Here is a 25,301-nt window from a genome sequence, read left to right on the forward strand (position 1 = left end):
GAATAATAATTTAAAGATAAAATTCCGAAGTCTACTCATATTGTATTATAAGGATTCTATCATGACATCAAAAATCTTATGAAATTTGAATTTGTACACAATTTGACAGAAAAATAAAAGAATATCTTCACTTTGTCATACAAGGGAATGGAACTAAAGTCCATATTTCTTGTTACACAGTGGTTGCCATTGAAGAATACATAGAGAGAAAAAGGAAGGACAAATATTTTATTTATATCATGGTAGCACCTAATAAAGATCAGAGACCCATTAGAACAGATACTGTTCAAAATCATAACAAAAGATGGGGACTGGCTTCAAAGACTATATAATAGAAGGCATGATGATAATAGTAAGTGGACAGAGTAAACAAAAAGGGGGAACTCAGTGAGTTGATTATAATAAATGAAAAAAAAGTTGTCATTTTAGATCTACAGCCTAGCCATTGTTTAATATTTTGTAGGCATCATGGCAGAGAGAAGTTTTGAAGAGAGGTTAACAGGAGAACTGTGGATATCCAAACCTGCCTTTCTGTAACAGGATGGTTAAGCAACTCTGATTATGAAGGGTTTGTACCAGGTGGTTCCTATTAAGAGCAACAAGAAATAGCAACAAGGAAGATACTGCAGAGAGAGAAAGAGTGTAAGAAAAGCTGTATGTGGGGTTGAGAGTTGCTAAAATTGCCAGAGGTATAAAGAACTCAAAAACAAAAAACAACAAAAAACCACACCACAATTTACCCAGAATTTGAAGGATATCAAAAAAATCCTTTCCCAAACAACTTCAAGAAAAACTCTACAAATTCATCCCCCAAGAACTGATCCCAGGAACCTTCTAAAATCTTCCCAAGATAGCAAACATGATATCTGGCCATGGCTCACTGACTGAATCTTGATGTACCTTCATAAAAACCATTTGCAGGCTGCACCACACAAAAAGGGCTAGCTTCCTCAGGACACTACTGACTTCTTCCACAAACTCTTCCTCAGTATATCCACCACCATGGATGTAAATTCTCTGTACACAAACATCCCTCACAATGGTTGCATAGCAACTTGCCTCAAATATTTACAAGATAATGGGCAATCCTCACATACACATACCAAACACCTCCATTCCATCCTCACTCATAACAGTTTTACATTCTGTGAGAAACAACCTGTCTAAACATTATTGCAACCTTTTAATGGGCTACTTTGAAGAAATAATTGAGGACAAAGGCACCTTGAAGCAAACGGTATATCTGAGATCACCAATGGTATTTTCATTCTCTAGTAAAATATTCATTGGCATATCTTATTATTACAGATGATTTCCTCTGCACCTTAGCTCATTCTGCTTCTTTTTGTTTTCCTTTCCATATCTTTATGATAGTTAGATTGCCTTATCTGCTCTTACTCTAATTATTGAACATAAAACTCAAACCGAGTACAATAGATCCTACTTTATAGCTTCCAAGTGGCCAAGTTAAGCAGATGCCTGATTTTTAAAAGTTTTCTACATTTGGAATAAAAAGCAAAAAGAACCATCTTAATTAAACAGGCTTCTTCATGGCACAAGTGAGCCATTACAGACTTTAGTGCAAATGTCTGTGTTCTGCTGTGAAAAGGGAACTAATTTGCCAGGCTTATAAAGGAACACACCTGAGAGACGTAAAGGACTGTGATGCTATGTGGTGACAAGGTGCATGCTGTTCCTTTTCTTACACAGTTCTTTGTTCATTTATTGACCTTAATTCAGATCACTGTGTATACAGTAGTGCCTAAAGGCCACAACTGAGATCAGGGTCACATTAGTAGGCACATTTAAAAATATGGATAGCACAATCCTTGTCTTAAATGACTAACAATCTAAATAAATGAGACAAAAGTTGAGAGAAGGGAAATGCTATTCTCTCCATTGAAACAGACATTAAATTACTTGCCCAAGGTCTCACAGGAAGACTATGTTTGAATAAAAATTGAACCCAGCTTTCTTGATTCCCAGTTCAGTGCTTTATAGACAACCTTCCCACAGCTCAACCAGTTAACCAGGTCTTTTTTAAACCACAAAATGAATTTTGCTAATGGATCAAAGCTAAGGGTATGTTTGCACTAGCCCACTAGTTCGAATTAGGGAGGCTAATGTAGGCTTTCAACGTTTGAAATGAAGCCCAGGATTTAAATATCTCAGGCTTTATTTGCATCTTCCCATCTGGGCGCCATTTTTAAATCCCCCTAGTCCGAACTAACTGCCCGTGGCTACACGCGGCAGTCAAATGTTAACTTGAACTAAGTCCTTAGTTCGAGTTAACTGTTAAACCTCGTGGAATGAGACACAATTCCTATAGCTGTTTAATCTTGGCTTGGCTACACAATATGAAAGCATGAGATTGGTGACCTATTAAAATTATTATACATGATCCTTTTTTTACAGTTGGATAAAATGTATTTATATTCTTCCTACAATTCAGGTATCACTTTGGAAACGCTCACCAGCTTATTCCCACTTTTCTTTCCTAATAGAATAGGTGGACCTGTTCTCCACCTTTGTTCACGTTTATTTTCTATCATAGAATCATAAAATCATAGAATACTAGAACTGGAAGGGTCCTTGAGAGGTCATCAAGCACAATCCTCTACCCGCATAGCAGGACAATCTAGGATCATCCCTGACAGATGTTTGTAACCTGATCTTAAAAATCTCCAATGATGGAGATTCTACAACCTCCCTAAGCAATTTATTCCAGTGCTGAATCTTTTTACTATTGTCCAACCTAAGCCTCTGTTGGTATAATTTAAGCCCATTGCTTCTTGTCCTACCATCAGAGGTTAAGGAGAATACTTTTTTCCCCTCCTCCTCATCACAATCTTTTTGTCCTTGAAAGCTGTGATCATATCCTCTCTGAGTCTTCTCTTTTCCATACTAAAAAAGCCCAGTTCTTTCAATCTTCCCTCATAGGTCATGGTTTCTAAATCTTTAATCATTTTTGTTGCTCTTCTTGGGTCCTTTTCCAATTTGTTCACATCTTTCCTGAAAGATGGTGTCCAGACCTGTACACAATACTACAGTTGGGGCCTAATCAATGCAGAGTGCTGGGGAAGGATTATTTTTTGTGTCTTGCTTATAGCATTCATGTTAATACATCCAATAATTATGTTTACTTTTTTTTGCAACAGTGTCACATGGTTGACGCATATTCAGCTTGTGGTCCACTATGACCCCTAGATCTCTTTTTCCTTCATTTCCTATTTTGTATGTGTGGAACTGATTGTTCCTTTCTACATAGAGCATGTTGCATTTGTCTTTATTGAAGTTCATCCTTTTTACCTCAGACTGTTTTTCCAGTTTGTCCAGATAATTTTGAATATAATCCTGTCCTCCAAAGGACCTGCAATCCCTTCCATCTTGGTGTCATTCACAAATTTTATAAGTGTACTCTATGCCCTTATCTACATAATTGATGAAGATATTGAACAGAACCAAATCATAAAATATGATTATTATTCTCCACTGTCCCAGTTGGAAAACCCGATTTTTATAGTATGTTATTTTGTTATCATGTTGCTTTTAGATTTCTTTCAGATGGCTCAAAAGTCTACTCTTAAAAGAATTGGTATTTCATCTGTACAACTAATAGAATTTGGGTTTCTGGCTTAAAACATGATGTCCAAGGCTTTTTTGTTGTTGTTGTTTTTGTATATTTAAATGACTTCGAAATAAGTCAGGTCTGACATTCAGAAATGCAGCACATTATCAACTCTCATCAGGTAGAGAGTGCTAAGCAACTTATAACTCAAGTCACACTTATTTAACAGTTGAATTTTAGGTATCCAAATTTTTAAAAAAATCTCGAACTATATAATCCTAGCGAGACAAGATGCATAAAGTAATATATTTTTGGACCAACATTTGTTGTTGAAAGAGGTGAGCTTTCAGGTCTGAAGAAGCTGATCTAATAAACGATATTACTTCACATGCCTTATCTCTAAAATATCCAAGGACCAACACAGCTACAAAAATGATGCAAAAACCAGCATCCTAAGCATTTATGCATTTATTTAAAACTTACTATTGCTTTCTACACAATGCCAGTTTTATTTTCTATTTGGTATTAATATAACATATTTGTTTTAATTATTTAATACTGTGCATATTTCAACTGTTTATATTAGCTATTGTGCAAATAAGGACACACTTAGTATGCCTCAGAAATATTTTAGTACTTCAGACAAATTACTTTCTATCTCTGTATGGCTGAATTTTTATTCCTCTGAAACATTAAACATATTGTATTAGGCTACGCCTACACTGCACAGTTATTTCGGATAAGCTATTCCAGAATAGATATTCTGAAATAGCTTATTTTGAAATAGCACTTCTACACTGCAGGAAAATTAGTCTGAGGCTTCCCTAATGTAGATGTGCTATCTTGATTTAGAGCCCTAGGAGGAATAATTTAGAATGGTCCTGGTGAGGCTATTTCCAAATAGCAGAAGCGAAACATCTACACAAGCCTTATTTTAAAATAGCTATTTTGGAATAGGCATTATTCTTCATAGAATGAGGTTTACAGAAGTCATAATAAGTCATCCATTATTTTGAAATTATTTCAAAATAATGGAATTGCTATGTAGATGCACACATAGTTATTTCGGAATAATGGCTGTTATTCCGAAATAACTTTTCTGTGTAGACACACCCTTATTAACGGGCCAGGCAGTAGGGGAGCCGTGGCTGGAGAATCTGGAGAATCTCCAGTGGCAGCAGGGCAGGGGTGGCAGGGCAGCCCTGGTCAGAGAACCCCAGATGGCTGCAGAGCCAGGCTGTTCTGTCCAGAACACAGGGAGCTCTAGCATCAGCGAGCAGCAACAGAGTGGGATCCCCCGTCTTGGGATTCCAGGAGCAGGCCTCCCAGCAGGGGAGCATTGACCTCCCCTGATCCGGCAAACTCCCTGGTTCAGGATGACTGAGGTTCTGAAGGTGCCGGACCAGAGAGTTCCAACCTGTATAAAGTGAACTAAAAATACTTTCTTTTGTTTATCATTTTTACAGTGCAAATATTTGTAATCAAAAGTAGTAAGTGAACACTTTTCACTTTGTATTCTGTATTGTAATAGAAGCCAATGTATTTGAAAATGTAGAAAAAATAAAATATATTTAATGAATTTCAATTGGTATTCTATTGTTTAATAATGTGATTAATCACAATTAATATTTAAATCTCTTGACAGCCCTAATACAAACATATTTTCCTTTAATAAAAGCCTTTAAAGAGCTTTGTTCCCTCTTAAGAATAGAAAATATAATCATTCTAAAGCAGTGTTTCTCAAAGTGCTCTGCGGATTCACTATGAGAAACCTGCTAACCAGTCACTCCAATTTGTTTATTTACTGGCTCCACAGCCACAGAGCCTCACAGCTCCCATTGGCTCTGAATCACCATTTGCAGCCAATGGGAGCAGCGGGAAATGAATCAGAGCCAATGGGAGCCGTGAGGCTCCATGGCTGCAGAGCCAGTAAATAAACAAACCAGAGTGGCCAGGTAGCAGGTTTCTCAGGGTATGTCTACACTAGCCCCCTAGTTGGAACTAGGGTGGCTAATGTAGGCATTCAAACTTGCAAATGAAGCCTGGGATTTAAATATCCCGGGCTTCGTTTGCATGTTCCTGGGGGGGCGCCATATTTAAATCACCTTAATTCAAACTGACTGCCCGCGGCAGTCAGAAATTAATCCGAACTAAATCCTTAGTTTGGATTAACTGTTACTCCTCCTGCAATGAGATGTAACAGTTAATCTGAATTAAGGACGAAGTTCGGATTAACTTCTGTCTGCCTCATGTAGCCGCAGGCAGTTAGTTCGAACTAAGGGGATTTAAAAATTGGTTCCTGCCCAGGAACATGCAAACGAAGCCCGGGATATTTAAATCCCAGGCTTCATTTGCAAGTTTGAATGCCTACATTAGCCATCCTAATTCGAACTAGGGGACTAGTGTAGACATACCCTCAGAGTGCATCTGTGGACCAATTTGAGAAATGTTGCTCTAAAGACCAAATCCAAAATCAGGAATTCACACTGACTTCAATGGGCCTTAGACCTTTCCCTAACTCATTATAGTTATCTAATTTCTTTGTCTATCCATATCTTATTCACATAGTATAAGTTATTATGCCTTAGGGTTGCTCTAAGGCATAAGAGACAATGTCATGGTATTTAGGCTTTTAATGAAAAGTGTATTTATCAACTTGAATTTTAATGCGAAGTTAAATTAAATTGACAATAAGGTTCCAATAAGTATCCTCCCTATTTGTTAAAATGGATTACAATTAACTTTTAATTTAATACGAATAGTAATGTGACATTTCCCAAAGCTTAGGATAGCTAAATACATTCCATTATGTGAATTTTTTTCTTTCTCTAGTCATAGCAGGCACTGAACTATGATAGAAAAAAGTAGCAGTAGCATTCAACAAGTTAGAAATGTGTTATGCCTAGAAAAGATTTTATCCTGGCATTATGGGAAAAAATTCTATAACTTCCCTGTTGAACTCAATGAGAGTTCTGCCATTGATTTCAGTAGGCATAGGTTTTTCACTGTGTATTATTATCACTCCTCAAAGCATTGCCTTTCAAAGGACCTTCTATAGGGCATGAAAGATCCAGAAAGTTCAGTCCTTGCCTCTGATACTCATGCATCTATTAGAGATTAGCTAATAGAGGTAGAGTTATTGAATTGTATATAAATCTGCTCATATATAAACATGTGTGCATTAATTGAAAAATGACAGATGGACCATGAAAAAATAATCATACGTGGAACTATTGGGTTATAGAGGAAGGTACTGTGCGGTTGTCAGTGGTCACGTTTGGTTTTCTTTCCCCATCATCTCCCTTTTAGGGTGATCCTTGGATCTTTGGTTGGAGTGAATTGTGAAGCAAAGCTTTTTAGCTCTTGCACACCCAACAAGTAGAGTTCTGCAGAAATTGGATTGTTCAGATCATATTTCAGATCAGATGCTTTTCAGCTCAGTTTCACACTTTCAGTTATTCACCATTTCCAAACACCCCCATTCTGAAATGGCTTGAACCCAACAACAACAAAATAAAACTGTCTGCAGAGCAAAATTTTAAAAAAATGCTACTAGACTAAAACATTTTGTTCTAATTTTGACTTTTTTATATTACAAAATTAAAAATCCAAGGAAGGGTAATTTTGAATCAGGAACTTGAAAAAGTCTATTCTAGAAAGATCACAACAGAATGTTTCAGTCCTATGAAAATACTTCATTTTTTGCCTTCAGTAAATCTCCATATTCTGATAGGAAACTGTTCATCAGAAAATTTCTCACCAGCTCTATATACAAGCCCCCATCACTACCTGGAGTACCATCTGCACCCCATGAAACAGCTTACCCTTGCCTTTCCCTTGAAATGAGAACATGATGGCTACGTCTACACTGGCACCCTTTTCCGGAAATGCTTAAAATGGAACAGTTTTTCCCGTTAAAAGTATTTCCGGAAAAGCGCGTCTACATTGGCAGGATGCTTTTCCAGAAAAGCACTTTTTCCGGAAAAGTGTCCATGCCAATGTAGACGCGCTTTTCCGCAAAAAAGCCCTGATCGTCATTTTCGCGATCGGGGCTTTTTTGCGGAAAAGAAATCTGTGCTGTCTACACTGGCCCTTTTCCAGAACAGTTTTCCGGAAAAGGACTTTTGCCTGAATGGGAAAATTCAAGGGGCCAGTGTAGACAGCTGGCAAGTTATTCCGGAAATGTGGCTGATTTTCCGGAATAAGTGGCCAGTGTAGACACAGCCAATGGGTTTGGGGAGTTTGCTGTGGCCATCAGGCTATTTGTCTGTTTATGCTTGGGAAGGTATTTTTCCTCTGACTTCCAGATTGGCATATGCAGTTATCAGATATTTCTCTTAGGAGTCTAGAGACCCAATTGATAGATTATATTGTATTATTCATGTTATCATAACTTGTTAGGGGACAAATACAAAACAATCCTGATTACTCCTTACATTTTATACAAAGGAAGGGCAAAAAAGCCACAACATATTAACATTGGAGAAAGGGCACATCTCAAGTTGAATGGAAGCATAAGATGGCTTTGATCTATGAAGTGATACTTGGCTTGCCTGGATCTGGTCCCCAAGACTCAGAACTCACCCCCAGTATTGAGAGCCTGCACTGGACTCCAGCCGCCCACCCCCGGCCACCCCACCTCACGGCTGGAGCACACAGAATCTCCTAGCTTGGGTCCCCCTAGGCTCTGTGTGAGGTGAATGTGGGGAGTGTTTTTCTCCTTTTCAGTCTTGGATCAAGTTAGTCATGGGTGGGTGGGTTGGTTTCCTCTCATGTGCAGCCCCCAACTGATTTTTCTGTGTATCAGTGGCCCCCAGCCCAAAAAAGTTTCCCCATCCCTGGTGTGAAACTAAGAGAAACAGGTTGAAATCAGAAAAGGAAACAAATGGGCTCAATATTAAGGAGGTAACTTCATATTATCGGCTATTTGATTGTGCGATAGTCCTTAAGGAAAGAGATCCCATCACCTGAGATATGTAAACCTATACAGGGGATATGGGGAAAGAAAGAAAAAAATATATATCATAGGGATTGCCCCTGTGTTGGTTTGAGTACAGAGTACAAATCAGAAGTTCATACAGAGCACTGAGGTAAGATAAATTACAGTAAAACTCCAATAGTCCGGCATCCAATCGTACGGCACTCCCAATAGTCCAGCATCAACATGGCAAAAGTCTAGTGAGTGAGCTTTGGCAAAAAATGAGTCACAAGGCAGCAGCGGAAGCAGCTGAACTGAGCAAAACAGGATGGGACAGAGTCAGTCTGCCACCGGCATTGTGTGATGCTGGACAGTGCTGGACACCTAGGTCCCAAAGGTTCCAGATTATCGTAAGTCTACTGTACTATCAAAGGGTATGTCTACACTAACCCACTAGTTCGAACTAGCGGGGTAATGTATGCATACCGCACTTGCTAATGAAGCCCGGGATTTGAATTTCCCGGGCTTCATTAGCATAAGCGGGGAGCCGCCATTTTTAAATCCCCGCTGCTTCGAACCCCGTGTAGCGCGGCTACACGGGGCTCGAACTAGGTAGTTCGGACTAGGGTGCCTATTCCGAACTACCGGTACACCTCGTTTCACGAGGAGTAACGGTAGTTCGGAATAGGACCCTAGTCCGAACTACCTAGTTCGAGCCCCGTGTAGCCGCGCTACACGGGGTTCGAAGCAGCGGGGATTTAAAAATGGCGGCTCCCCGCTTATGCTAATGAAGCCCGGGAAATTCAAATCCCGGGCTTCATTAGCAAGTGCGGTATGCCTACATTACCCTCCTAGTTCGAACTAGGAGGGTAGTGTAGACATACCCTAACTATGGAAACAGTAATTAAGGCTGATATCACCTGTTGAGTGCCTTGTGAATAAAAGTAATTCACTATCAATTAATCTCTATACACATGTATATTCACAAATAGTTGCCTGCATAAATGATTAGTGTTATAGAACTCGAGAGAAAGTTATAAATCTAAACAAGTGTTATTTTAAGCATTGTGAAATCAAATAACATAATGTCACATCCTATTGTAAAACATGAACTTAGTTGTCATATCTTGCAAAGTAACTCAGTGTAATATGATAGAACTTAACATTACAAAAAACCCCATCACCTAAAACAGCCAGTGTTCATCTGGCAACTGCAATTTTATTGCATCACACAACACTTTTATAGCATTTATATTACAAAAAAATATATGCAAATAATTTGTAAACTGCACATCCAAAGGCCTAGAAAAAAATTACTTGCCCCATGAATTAAAGTGAACAGAAAACTGGGCAGCCCTGTTCTTTATTCAAGTAATTAGTTGAATAACACAAGGGAATGGAAGGGAACTTTTTCTAATTTCTTGTTTGGAGAATAGTAATAAAATGAAGGGACCTAACATACTTTATCCCTTTGAAAGTAGATGGTGGTTAATAAAGGTGCCTTTTAAAAAAATCTAGAAATGTGTTACTAGGAGGGAAAAATTAACAACAATCAGTTGAAATAAAGCCCAGGCATTTAAAAACAAAGGAAAACAAAGGAATGTTCTTGATCATCTGTTCCCTGCCCACCACTGACTGCTGAAACAGCTTGGAACCAGCTCTCAGTTTTTAGTCAGAACTGCAAATCTCACTGCAGACACACAAAGTCTGAGGAGAAGAATGGTTGAAGTTTTGCTGTAGAATGCAGGAAATAGGAATCCACACAACCGTGCTCGCCATATAGTTGTGCTCAGCAGTGTGTTATTTATGGCAGCGCAGAGCAGGATTTTGCATCAGTGACAGACAGATGGATCTCCACAATGCCAGTCTGTCTCCAGAGTGAAGGAGAGACATAAGGAGTCACATAACAATAGTTCTGTCAGCTCAGCCTAGCCACTATTGTCCCTTTAGCTCTGCTGCACAGGATGTGTAAATCATAAAAAATGCATGCCAAATCCTGCATTCACTCCCTCCCATATTTGGTAGCCTATCATACTTCACAGATTTTCCAAATAAATAAATAAATAAATAAATAAATAAAAACAGGCATGATTTTCTGTAAGAGTTATCTGTGTTGTAAAATCCTTTGCTGCACTTTTAGAACTCCAATTGCCTTGTTAACTCTTTTCACATTCAAATCCACTCACATGTTATTTCTGCATAAGCTTTCTCCTTGAAACATCTTGATTTTTATGTTCTGAAAGGGCAACTTGATTTTTACAGATGTCTCAGGTAGGTCTTCTTGCTGTTCCATTCTTCTGACTGTACAAGAACAGTGCAGAACCATATAAAACATGTAGATTTTACAGAGTTGGAACATATTTTTATTATTTTAAAAAATTGTCTCCAAGAAAAAGATTTATCTTCAAACTTCCTTCAATATACATATATAAAACCCACAAAAGTTTTGAGGCCTAAGGAATATAAGCTAAATATCCATAAAATATATTCTGAAAAGGAAATGTAAAGCAAAAACAAAGCACCCAAAAGACACTAACATTTGTTCACAAAAAGCTACAAGCCTAAGAACAAATGTCAACCTTACTCAAAGTGCAAAACTAAATAAATTAAGAAAACAGATGGCAACATTTTTAATTAATATATTAAAAGATTACATATAAGGACAACTTGTATCTTTAAAGATCATTCAGCTTTGATCCACAATATAGGTTTTGTAAAAATAAGCTTTTACAAAACCTAAAAACTAGTGGTACAACTAATACAAATATTTTCAAGATTTCTTTTTGAAAAATTCCATTAGAATTTTTTCAAAGATTGTTATATTGAACCTGAAAATAATTTGACTATGGTGCAATATTAAGATTTACCAAGCCGTATTACCATCATATGAACAACTGGAAGTACTGTACATTTGTAGCAATTAAAATATATAGGGGAAAGTAATCAGTTTAAAAACTAACATGTAATGGAGGTTAAAATAGTTTGATTTATTCTTAGTTCTGGGTCTAATTCAGATACCATCCAACAGGTGAAATGGCATTGTACTCAAACCCATAATAAACTCTGAATTGGAACACATATACTATAATTTATTGACATGTATGCATCAAATGTCCATTTCAATGAGATACGAGCATTATCCATTAATTGTCAAAGGGTATATTAATTCAGTTAATGATCCAAACTTTGATAGTTGCACTTAGAAAACTAATTCACTATTTACCAAGTTCAATTCAGTAGTTAATTTTCAAAGAACCTAGGTCAATAAGATCAGCAACAGAATTGACTTCCATTCAGATACCTTTTCCTATGGTGGATTTAGGTGCCAACTGGAGTTTGTATGTTATTCTTGCAGTTTCTTCTTACTTGACTTACCGGCTATACAGAACTTTCTGTTAGATTTGAACGCAGAAATAAATAATTTGTAAGTAACAGATACCTTATAAGTATAAGATAGCATCAGCAACTTAATGTCTCCTATTTACCTATCTACCTATTATCTTACACAGGCATTTTTAGGACAACATTCATACAGTCATCAGTGAATAATCCACTGGTACTGCCCTACCTCTCCAGTGATCCATTCTGCCCTCAAACTACCCTCCGACCAAGCCATAGGAACCTCTTTGGTGATCAGAATTGTGTATGGTCTCCTCAAAACATGCCTGGCCCACATAGCATGCTAACTTTTCTGCCAGTGCAATCTGTACCTTCCACAACTTCTAAAACTGCTATGTTCCTATGACCATGGGAAGAGAATGTTTTCTCTGTGAAGCATCAGCCCTGACTTTGCTTACTGTAATATAAATAGAACATGGCTCCATTTAGATTTACAATGCTGTAACTAAGTAAAATTAAAATAACTAAGAATGAAGAATTGTGGCCACAGCAGAAGTCTGGATATAAATCCCTTTTTATAAAGTTTCATACAATGTTATCAGAAAAGTCTTGTTATTTATATCACATGTGAGTGGATGGTTTGTGTTTTTGTAATTTTGTTTTGTTTGCATAGGAATTCAGATCAGGGACAAAATTTCCAAAAGTACCTGAGGCTAGGTATGCACTAGACCTGGAAGGTCGGCTTAAGATACGCAACTCCATGTACGTAGAATACATAGTGAGAGTTGGCTTATCTTAAGCTGAGTTTGGCACTGTCTCCACTAAGAAAGGCTGAGAGGAGGAAATGCTGCCATTAACTTTCCTTACTCCTCGCAACTGCGAGGAGTACAAACACCGGCTGGACCTGCCCTCCGTGTTCAATTTATGGGTTGCACTAGGCCCACTAAATCGAACACTAGAACATTGATCTCCAGCGTGGCAAATGAAGATGTGCCCCAAGTTTCATTTTCAGAAGAGACATTGGCCATTAGGGTTAGTGCCACAAAGGGATTTAGCCATCATAGGCTACGTCTAGACTTCAAGCCTCTTTCGAAAGAGGCTTTTTCAAAAGATACTTTCGAAAAAGCTTCTTTCGAAAAAAAAGCATCTAAACTACAATCAGTACATTCGAAAAAGCAAGCTGCTTTTTCGAAAGAGAGCACCCAGGCAGTTTGGATGCTCTCTTTCGAAAAAGCACAGTTTGCATTACATAGCACCTTTTTTTCAAAGAGCACTTTTGAAAAAAGGCGTTATTCCTCGTGAAATGAGGAGTACCGCCGTTGAATGAAAAGCTACATTCTTTCAATTTAATTTCAAAAGAATGCTGCTATAGTCTAGACACAGGTGAATTTTTTTTGAAAAAGGCTACTTTTTTCAAAAAAAACCCTGCAGTCTAGACACAGCCTTAATGTAAAACATTAATCCTCAAAAACCCTGTTCAGCTGCCATCTAAGGCTATAGATGCCTAGTCCCTAGGCTGCTATGTTTCCACCAAAAAGTCCCATCCATTCCTACTGATGACATGTGCATAGATACCTCAGTCCTGATTCATAAACTGAGGTAGAATCCTCAGATTAGGTGGTCTCCTGCCTATGTCACATGCAGGGCCTGGTCTGGCAAGCATTCTCAGAACTCAGTTTCTTCCACATTGTATAAAATATTTAAATATTCAGAGGAGGTGGGCACTTTGTGTTTAGGAAACTTAGCAGGAAGAGATGAGGCCAGATTTCAAGTCCTGCTCCACATTAGGCAGCATGAAGAAAGAAAGAAAGAAAGAAAGAAAGAAAGAAAGAAAGAAAGAAAGAAAGAAAGAAAGAAAGAAAGAAAGAAAGAAAGAAAGAAAGAAAGAAAGAAAGAAAGAAAGAAAGAAAGAAAGAAAGAAAGAAAGAAATTATAACTAACTGTCTGCATTAAAAGCTTTATGCAAATCATATTTATTCTTTCAGTGGTAACTGAGAGATGTCCTTTTACAAATAAATTGAGGCCATCAATGTGACTAAAGCTCAACACCGAGGATTTGTGAGACAACTGTATAGCAACTGAAAGCTTTCAGGGAAGCCATAAATGTAGTGGGGATTTTGAAAGATTACAAGAATTTACCACCAATTTCTGCAACAGCAGTAGATTATTAACACAATTATATTGCATGCAGTTCTTCATAATCCCTCAGGGTATGTCTACACTACAGCGCTAGTTCGAACTAACTTAGTTCGAATTATTTAATTCGAACTAAGATAATTCGAACTAACGCGTCTAGAACTAAAAACTAGTTCGAATTAGCGTTTTGCTAATTCGAACTAGCAAGTCCACATTGAGTGGACTCTGAACAGGACTTAAGGATGGCCGGAAGCAGTGCCGGCAGGGCATCAGAGGAGGACTTAGAGCGTGGAGATGCTGTCTCAGGCTAGCCGAGGGCTGCGCTTAAAGGGTCCCGACCCCCACCCCGGACAGACAGTTCTCAGGGGTGCCCTGCTTGAAAACCAGTCCTGGCTTGGATTGCCCGGAGTACCCACACTGGGCACATCACACCACTCGGCCATCAGCCCGGCTGCACTTGCTGCAGGCTGCCATCTGGGGAGAGGGGGCAATCGGGGGGCTGCAGGAGAGCTTCCACCCCCAGAAGCCCGCAGAGCCAGCCCAGTCCTCCCCATCGGGGGCTCGTACCCCATTCCTCCCTCACCTCCTTCCACTTACCCTTCCCTAGCCCCTCTTCTTATTGATGTACAAAATAAAGATAACGTTTCTTCCAACATTGACTCTGTCTTTATTGAACAAAACTGGGGGAGACTGGGAAAAGGAGGTGGGAGAGGGGAAGAGAAAGGCTGGGAGAGGGGAGGGCAACTAACATGATCAGGGGTTGGGAACAGGTCCCAGATGAAGAGAGGCTACAGAGACTGGGACTGTTCAGCTTAGAAAAGAGGAGATCGAGGGGGGACAGGATAGAGGTCTCTAAAAGGGGTTGGGTGGAGAGGGTGCATTCAGAAAAGTTCTTCCTGAGTTCCCATAAAGAAGGACTAGAGGACACCAAAGGAAAGGACTGGGTAGCAGGCTTCAAACTAGTAAGAGAAAGTTGTTCTTCAGAAAGCAAATAGTTAACCTACGGAACTCCTTGCTGCAGGAGGCTGTGAAGGCTACAACTAGAACAGAGTTTAAAGGGAAGTGAGATCAAGTCATGGAGGTTGGGTCCATGGAGTAGTCTTAGCCAGGGGGTAGGAGTGGTGTCCCTGCCCAAAGTTTGTGGAAGACTGGAGAGGGATGGCATGAGACAAATGGCTTGGTCACTGTCTTCGGTCCATCCCCTCCAGGATCCCTAGGGCTGGCTGCTGTCGGCAGACAGGCTACTGGGCTAGATGGACCTTTGGTCTGACCCAGGATGGCCATTGTAAGCTCAGGGCTCAGGGTCGGGGGTCTCAATGGACCCCCTTGATTTTCATGCACACCTGCTCCTGGGTGGCCAGGCTGGCAGCTCTCCTTCCCTAGACGGCCACTTTCCTGTGCCTAGTGCGGAGATCGTGGATGAGGACCACGATGTCCGCACTAGCCCAGGAAGGTGCCCGCCTCTTGAGGTCCCAGGCAAGCTCCCGGGAGCCGCCAGCCTGGTCCCGGGAAGAGGGGGTGGGCTGGGGGACATCGGGTGGGTGGCTCTGTGCCGTGCCAGGTGCAGGGTCTGCTGGCTGGGTGCTGGCAGGCTTGCACTTGGCACGGGCACCGTAGCCAGCCTGTGCCCCTTTAAGGGCTCCGGGGCCGGGAGGGGGGCAATAGAGTTTTCCTGGTGTTGGCCAGAGTGGCCACCAGGGAAACCTGGGGAGGGCTAGCCTCCCACTAGTTCGAATTAAGGGGCTACACACCCCTTAATTCGAACTAGTAAGTTCGAACTAGGCTTAAGCCTCGTAAAATGAGGTTTTCCTAGTTCGAACTAAGCGCTCCGCTAGTTCGATTCAAATTCAAACTAGCGGAGCGCTAGTGTAGCGGCTATGAATGTTAGTTCGAACTAACATTAGTTAGTTCGAACTAACATTGTAGTGTAGACATACCCTCACTCAGATTCAATCCACAGGTACTTTCAACAAATATAAAAAGGACTTGCCTTATAAGCGTGAACTGTAAATGCAATTTACATCTGTTCACAATTCATACTGGAGAAAAAGTGTGTTAATATAATCTAAATGTGTGAACTCTGTTGTTTTGTAAATTTTGTTAACCACAATTGACAGAAAATCAAAGAAAAATAGAATACTATTATGGGATGATTCATTTTAATAGGAAGGAACTCTCTTTAAGATAAATGAAGAATAAATTAGTCATAAAGCTTGTGCAACATGGGAGACAATACAAAAACTACAGCCATGCACTGAGGAGTGAAGGAGAAAGTAAACATTTATATAGCCTCTTAAAAATGTACTTAAAAATGTGAGGAAAGAATGGAATGGAATGGTGACAAAATACATTTCATATCAAACATTTGGGGCCTGCTCTTCAGATAATATAAATTGATTTAGTTCCAGTGAAGCTAACAGAACTAAGGCAATTTATATATATTGAGGGTCTAGCCCTTGATGGTCTATGTAATTTTTAAACTAAGAAACAAGCTAAAATTTTAAATATAAACTGACCATAATTTCCAGAACATTCCATATTTATTGTTGTTAATAAAAATCAGTCATCAACCAAACAAGTTCCAAACAAATTGTTCACAGAGCAGAATCCAGATTATTGGTTTCCAATCTCAATTAAAATATAACTATCCATTGGGTAGTGCTAGCATGTTGATCATACCAGAATGAACTTGACTAGACCACAAAATTATTGCAAATTCCACATAACATCACAACTAAAATGAAGACAAATTAATGCCTGGTTTAAATCCATTGTAACCAGTGTTGTTACACCAGATATTAATATAACACCAATTTCTACCTAACAGCACAATTGCTATTAGTTAGGGATGGCAGACTTGTGGACTTTAACTTCTGTGAACTTTGTGATCTATGGGGTAGATTCTGCTGCCAGGTTGTGAGCTACTTGAAGTCCAGTTAGAATTATTAGGAACTGACAGTGCTCAGAACCTTTTGGAGGATGCAGAGCACTTTACTGGATCAGGGTCTATTTGAAGTCAATGGGCTTCTCATACCTACAGGGGCTCAGTCCAGGTGGATCAGCTTGCAAGATCAGGACCTACATCCCTTTACTTTGATTCTGTTTGTTTGTCTAGGGTACATTTACACTGCACACTTATTTCGAAATAAGCTATTCCGGAATTTATTTTCCAGAATAGCTTATTTCAAAATAGTGCATCTACACACAAAAAGTGCATCAAAATAGCACTTACCTATTTCAAAATAGAGCATCCATGCTGATTGGACTCTAACTTGAATTTAAGGCCACTTAGAACCAGATCAGGCAGGGTATCAGGTCAGCAGTTAGCCTCAGGCAGCAGCTCCAAGAAGTATCTGAGATGCGAGCTTAAATGGACCCTGTACACCCATTTCTCAGGTTCTTTTCTTGCTTGCCTACCTCTCTGAGGGAAAGCAAAGCATTTCACTGCATGCTTTGGTTGCCCTGTTTTTTGGACACCATAGCACTCCTGGTTATTGAGTGGGAGATGCCTCTGGGCACACTCCAGGCCCTGACTGTCAAGCTGAAATTTCTGCAGCAGTTTCTGCAGGCTGCCCTCCAGGCCCTACAGGAACATGACCCCCAGCTGTTTGAGAAGACCCTCAACCTCTGTCTGGGAGTGAAGTTCTTTCAGCTGCATCCCAGTGTGCACCGCTGCTTATGGCAGCTGGACACCAGTTCTGACTGGTGGGACCGGCTTATGATGGAGTGGTGGGATGACCAGCAGTGGCTCCAGAATTTCCTCATGAGGAAGGAGACTCTTCTGGAGCTATGTGCCTGGCTCACCCCTGCCCTCACATGACAGGAAACCCAGGTGCGGCCCACCATCCCTTTGGAGAAGCAGGTCGCCATCTTTATTAGGAAGCTTACTACGCCGGATGGTTCCCAATACATCAGGAACCAGTTTGGCATGGGGAAGTCAACCATCAGGGCCCTCATCATGCAGGTTATTTGTTTGTGGTAGAACTGACTGGGGAAATGGGTAGGGGAAAGGGAAGGAGAAGGGATGAGAACCATGGACTAGGGAGGAGAGTCTCAGGGCTGGGGCTGGGGCTGAGGCTGGGACTGGGAGTGGTGCCTGGCTATGGTGTTTCCTCTGCCTTGCATGTGGGGACTTTGGTGACCATGGGGGTCTGGAGAAGCAAGGGGGAGAAGCAAGACAGGGGACTGGAACAGGATCAGGCATGGGAGGAGGGAAGAGGGGCAGGATCAGGAACTGGGGCAGAAGCAACAGCAGGAGGAGGAGTAGGCTTTGGATGGGCAAGCAGAGCTTGCATGGTCACACACATGTTGCATTCCTGCTGCAGCAACTCTGTCCAGGTCTTTCTCTGCCACTGTGTGTCCTCCTGGACCTTCTGGTCCAGTGTCTTGTGCAAGATCTGGAGTACGGAGATGCATTCCTGCATCAGTTCCTCCTATGTTCTCCAGCACTTGCCACTTCCCCACTGTCGGGTGGTTGCCTCTGGTGGTGTTGTCCGCCCCCTTCTCACAGCTAATCAGGCTCGGGAGAATAAAGAGAGACAGTCAGTGATCCCTCGTGACACTGTCCCTGAAGCCTTGCCCTCATTGGTGAGCTGAGACTGACAGTTCTCAGGTAAGATGAAGGTGATGTCCTGTGGCCTGGACAGCAGGCACTTTCTTACAGAGGCCCAGATGTCACTGGGGAGCAGGCTCTGCTCCCCCCCCCCCATCCCAGGGACAAGCAGGTATGGGAAGTTGGCGGCCATGCTGGGATCCAGGGGTGGGTCTCAGGCTAGTTGGAATTGCCTTGGTACTGTGTACAATCCAGGTCTGGCAGTGATGGCATCCCAAGGGGAGAGAACCTGTATCCCTGGGGGAAGGAGTGAGAAGAGTGTGAGCAGCAGACCTACACCTGGCAGCACTGTCCCTGGAAGTGGGTGCTGCCTCCAGCATGTAGGCATGCATGTGTGTTGTGTGGCACTTCAGAGTCTGTGTGTGTGTGTGTTCTTGGCCCCAGCCTCCTTCTATCAGAGGCTTGTGGTGGGAGGGTGTCCCAACTGGATGTCTGCAGTGTGGCCAGTCTTCTTAGACACTGTGAGCAGGAGCCCAGGGGCACACAGGATGTGGGGCAGATCTTGATAATAGAGGCAGGAGTGTGGTTCTGCCCCTGAGTGAGAGCTTCGTTCCCTCACACTGGCATAGCCCCATCGGAGCTCTTCAACTTTCATCTGAACGTGGTCCTGGATACAGATATGGCCCTTGGTGGCCAGGCAGACTATAAGCCATGCGGAAGTAGATATCAGTGTTGCATCATCTGAACACCTCAATGAGGGCCAGGATCTCCACCCCAGACTAGGATTGAGCACACTTCTTGCAGCACCTGGCAGTCTCCTGGGAACCATCAAAGTGCTCCCTGGTAGCGAGGGAGGGCTCTTGGGGGACTAGGGCGTCTGCCATGCTTGCCAGATGTCATACTGTGGCAGCAGCAGTGTTGCTGGAGGTTGTCAAGGCCAGCTTACTGCCACATCCCTTTCCCCTGTGGCTGCAGCTTTAAGGGCTTCAGGAGAAGAGGAACTATAGAGTCCTGAAGAGTGTGGATGCAGTGCCCAGCATGGCACCTGTGGGATTTCCTAGAAGCCTCTTATTTTGAAATAACTCCCTGTGCCATGTCCAAACACTCCCTAGTCCAAAATAGCTATTTTGGAAGAGGCATTATTCCTCATGGAATGATGTCGGAAAAAGCTGTCCATTATTTTGAATTTCTTTTGTAGACACTCACATTGTTATTTCAGAATAACGGCCATTACTCCTGTAAACCAGGGCTGAATTATTGCTTGCTATCAGCCAGCTAAAAGAAGAGAGTTTCTTCGGGGGGGGGGGGGGGAAGGTGCTCATTCCAATTGTTTAGCTCTTCAAGATAATTAATTAACAATTGTTGATATGTAAATAAAGCTCATGCCAGGAGCTAGAAGGAATCTGAGGTGTGGTTATATAAATCCAATTCCGCCAGGGCTGATGGAGGATCAGTGTTGGAATGGAATGTGGTGTATTGTAACTAATTTGGGGCTGTTGTGGGGTCACAAATCATGCCACCCCTAAATGTGGAAACTGTAAAATATGACACCAGTGCTTGCAGGAGAGACACCATCACTGTAAGACGTCTCAGAGGAACAAGCCTCCCCCCTGCCAGAGTTGAATGAACTGAGTTGGGTGGAGAAAGGGCTTGAGGGCTGAGTCAGCCTGCTTCATGCCTGCCAGGTATGAGCTGTAAGACTGGCTCAACCTTCCCCTTTTCCCCTGGTTTTAAGGACAGACCTAAAGCAGACTTCATGAAGAGTCTTTTTGCTAATTCAGTGGAAGCTGGAATCTTTGGCCAGCCTAGGTGGTGGCTAAAGAGTTGAAATCACTAAGAGCTGGAGCCAGACTCATTGCAACCAGTGGAGCAGCTGGTGGGAACTACTGGCAGGTGGCCGGTAGGAATGGCTGGCGGGTGGCCGGTAGGAGCAGCGGCAGGTGGCCAGAGGAGGGCGGTCAGCGAAGCGGCTGGTGGGAATAACTGGCAGGTGGCCAGCGGTGCAGCTGGTGGGAACGAGATGGCGAGAGGGGGCAGGGCTTGGGAAACAGTAACTAGGACTCCCGGATGAACTGCACAATTGCTTAGCCTGGTGATGGGCCACAGGCTGGGAGTTTGAGACTCACAAAAATATGCTCTTTGGTAGCAGCCCTGCAACTCCAGCTCCCAAAATCTTCATTATTATGATATTGGGGAAGCAAAGATGAACATCGCAACTTAGAGCAAAGACTGGTAATTTTGTTGTGTTTGTACATCACTCAACACATTAAATAATGTGACGTCACTGCCAAGTACAGGAGACAAGAACACAGTTAAGAAGAAAAAGGGAGATGAGGAGACGGGAGCCAAGGACTAATGAGAAAAGAAGAAAATGAGAGAAGGGAAAGAGATTTGAAAGGGGAAGTGTATAGAAAAGCACACAGGAGGGGATACAAGGTAAATGGAAGAGAAAATGAGATCCCAGAGTGAAGTTAATAATGAGAGCTCAGCTATATAGAAGGTTCACATGGGCCTCAGAGAGACAGAGATGCCTAATTCCATTTTGTTCAGAGCAGGAAATGAAATAGCTCCCACTTTAGGTGGATTCATTTCATTCAGACCTTCTAAAAATCAAATATTTATGTACATTTATGATACACTGTTCCTGTGTGACCACAAAAATGGGGGGGGGGGGAATACACTCTCCATAGAGCTGTAATGTGTATGATCCCCTTGTTGCAATTTCCCAATTTTACTGCTGTTTTGACTTTACTGTAAATATGTAAGACTTTACCTTATAGAAATCCTTGGTACAAGTTTGTAAACTTGTCTTGGATATATATTCTCCTTAAGTATACTTAACAGTGAAGTTAATAAATATTGAAAAGTTTCAAGGTGTTTTCTTTCATGCAATACTAAAGAGAAGTGAATGAAACAAAACAAGTGGGGTAATTAGAACTTTGGAATTGTGACAAAGCATGTTGATAATTTCTCTAAGACATTTAAATAATTTTCAGAAGGCCTTATTCTCTACTGCACTATTATCTCTATTTAGTTATGCCATTGAGTGGAATGGAGCTTGCAGGTGAGGCCAACTGCTTTATTAACACTTTCTTTACTACAGGGTGCGTCTAGACTGGCAAGATTTTGCGCAAAATCACTGACGTTCTAATGTAAGAATTCAGTGCTTCTTGTGCAAATACTTTGACGCTCCCGCTCAGGGATAAGCCATCTTGCACAAGAATACTTGCGCAAGAGGGCCAGTGCAGACAGGCACCTTAATTTTTTGCGCAAGAAAGCCGATGGCTAAAATGGCCATCGGAGCTTTCTTGCGCAAAAGCGCGTCTATACTGGGCACAGATGCTTTTGCACAAAAGCACTTTTTGCGCAAAAGCATCCATGCCAATCTAGATGCTCTTTTGCGGAAATACTTTTAACGGAAAAACTTTTCCGTTAAAAGTATTTCCACAAAATCATGCTAGGCTAGGCGCAGCTGAGGTGTATCTTTGCTAGAGATGTTTCAGACTCACAAAGAGGTGGTAACAACAGATTATGAATCCATTGTATTTTAAATATACACTGAGTCCACTTCAGAACTTACTTATTCCTTATTTGCACTGGTGCAACTCCATTTTTAAGAAAACATTTGGGACACCTGTAGAAGGGCTTAAATGAGACTTCTATTCTTCCTATACATAACTTAAATATTTAAATAAAAAAATTATCAGCAGTAACTTTCCCTTGTAAATTTGTTTTTGAACACAGAACAACTGCTGTCACACACTGTTATAGAACCACATTCCAGCCTTCCAAAACCTAGAACCTAGACTTTGTGTGAAGAAATAATTCATCTCCTACAGAATACTGTATTTTGTATCCTTAAAGAGGGATATGCCATTAACAAACTGTATAACTAACAGAGACAATCCATACTGCATTTTTGAAGAGTAAAGATTTTTTTTTCTTTTCACTCTACCCCATTATGTTGTGGACTAGTTAACTGATTTGTTTCTTATCTAAAAACCAACTGCTGATTAGATCATTGAATTTTCAGCGAAGATACTTCCTGTTGAGCTTCTTTCCCTGTACTGCAAATATAACCTTTTAGTTTTCAAATGAAGCCAAATTAAGAGATCCCAAGAACCAATATGTCAGAAAAGCTAGTTAGGACTAATTGAATTTATAGGTGCTTTTCAATACAACTTACCAGACAGGAAAACAATAGGAATACAAAAATGAAGCTTAACACGTCTCATGGACAAAGGCCTGTGACTAAGACCTATATTAAGGAATTTAAGAAATCTTTATAAAAGATGCTCTCTCGTTGTGAGCCTACACTGCACCCTCACCTTGAGACAACGTATTTGGTTTCTACTATGCAAATTGCATAGCTTATTTTGAGGTAATTTCAAAATAGTTTATTTCAAAATTTGGCATTGTCTACAGTGTGCCAAATTTTGAAATAAAGTGCTATTCTGACAAGTCCCTTAACCCTTGTGGAATGAGGCTATAGGGATGCTGGAATACCATCATCATCATCATCATCATCAACAACAACCATGGGCTCAACGCCCATTGGTGTCTGATGCCTCCCTCACTATTTCCTTCCATCTTTCCTTGTCTGTTGTGGCGTGGCTTAGTTTCTGTAGACAAACTCCACTCCAGTCTCCTATATCATCTACCCATTCTCTCTAGGGTCTGCCTCTCCTGTTCAGATCATCCATTATGTTGAATACCAAGGTCTTAACTTTTTGCTCATCGTTCATTCTGCAGATATGCCCAAATAGCTGTAACTTCATTGCATAACCTTCTGCAGTAGGTTCTCTGCTGTATCTTCCTATATAATTCCTTGTTGGTGACCTTCTGCATCCATCCTATTCACAGGATCTTTTTATAACAACTCCTTTTGAATGCCAGTATCCTTCTCTTTGAATCTTTCGTTATCACCCATGTCTCATATCTGTACAACATGCTGCTAAATACACACGTTTTCAAAACACTCAGCTTCGTTCCTAAGCTGATCGCTTTACTTTCCAGATCTTATCCATCGCCTTCAAACTTGCTCTTGCAAGATGCAGAATAGCTATTTCAGGATACTTCTGGTCTCCAGAAATAGCGCTGCTGTCTAGACGTAGCCTGAATGTGTGATTTCAGCTAAAATCTATGCAAGCTACATATTGCTGTTTAATCACATTCATAGTAAGTTTTAGTTGGTATATTGTAGACCTGAAATTATGACCTAAAGAAAAGACTAGTGTAACTTGATTTAAAAATAGATACTTTTAAAAAACTAGCTACTTATTTTTCCTTCTCTCCCGACTATACATACGTGGTTGTGAGCCATTTCACATATGTCAAGTTATTTCCCTAATAAATATTTCATATTATGTATTGTTTCTTTGAAGTATTTTTTACGACCATGTCCTCTTTTTCTTTGAGTATCTGAAATATTTTTACTTAGGTTTTTGTGTTCAGCAGTAAATAAAGTAGAAAATTTAATTATCTTTTTATATGGTTTCTGTTGAAAGTTTAACTGTCAATGAATAAAAGAACATTACATTCTTATAGTAACAGAGTGGAGCTTTGTGCTAAACCCTATGAAGTTTTCCCATCTCACAAAGAGTTTTTGAGATAGGTGCTTTTCTTCTCTCAAATCAGGAAAAATGAAATCTTGAATTGTTTGCAACCCAATAATCTTATATTTTCTTTTAAAGCTAGTCAATGTTTCATCTCAATTTCAATTAAAAAGCTTTTTAGTATAAACTAATTAAAAATTTGAAACAAACATAGTCTTTGCATCACTATATCACAAATAACTTTACAAATGAGGTTATTATCCCGAGATTCAGAAATAGAGGCTTGTGAAAGGGAAGTAATTTTCCCCCAGCAGGTGAATGGCCAAACCAAGTGTAGAACCTTGGTTTCCTGAATTCCTATCCAGTGCTCTTTACAATGAAAACTTTTCATTAAGAAAAATGTCAAAATGAGATGTTTCAAGAAGTATAAAACTCTTCATGACAAACTCTAATTATTATTAGTATTCACAACACCTAAAAGCGTAAATAAAAATGACTAAATGTACATGTTTTGCAGTGTTTCTCCTAAATGAGCTGGCACATGAATCCACAGAAAAATCTTCAGTTAATTCATTCTCTTCTTTTTTAAAGTACTCAGATGACTTCTTCTGGACTCCCAAGTAGCTCTGATCTTGAAAACACTAATTCACATGAGTAATTTTACAGATTGACAAGCCCTACTGACCTCAATAGGACTACTGAGCAAATATATGTGTGCAGATCAGCCCTAAGATTCCATTCTTTGCTTTATTTTGTTTGTTTCTCTTTGAAATCTAATTGCTCAACATAAGTCAACAGTCCCCTAAGTTTTTACAAACTGAAACTAGTTTCATTCTTTCTGTGGGTTTTGCCCATTAATTTAAAAGAAAATGAATAGATTTGGGAAGCGGTCATTATCTGAAATAGCAGCTTCAACCAATGCCTATTTTTTGTTTTGTTTTTATTTTGTTTTCTCCTACACCATCTCCATCCTCACCATTTTCTCACTTTACATATTTAATCAGGCACAAATAATTCTAATGAGATTTTCATTGGACTATGTAAACATTTAAAAAGTACAAAAAGATCCAGGAACACTATTCCTATCCACATAATAGCCATAATGGGACTCTGCACTGTTTTACAACACAATAATCTAGTTCCATTCCTGGGCTAAAATATTCAGCCTTCAGACTCATAGTTTATCCACTTGGGAACTGTATTATTGCCTCATAAAATAGTGTACTAGTATGA

Source organism: Pelodiscus sinensis, chromosome 3, assembly GCF_049634645.1.
Source record: "Pelodiscus sinensis isolate JC-2024 chromosome 3, ASM4963464v1, whole genome shotgun sequence".
Classification (NCBI taxonomy): Eukaryota; Metazoa; Chordata; order Testudines; family Trionychidae; genus Pelodiscus; species Pelodiscus sinensis.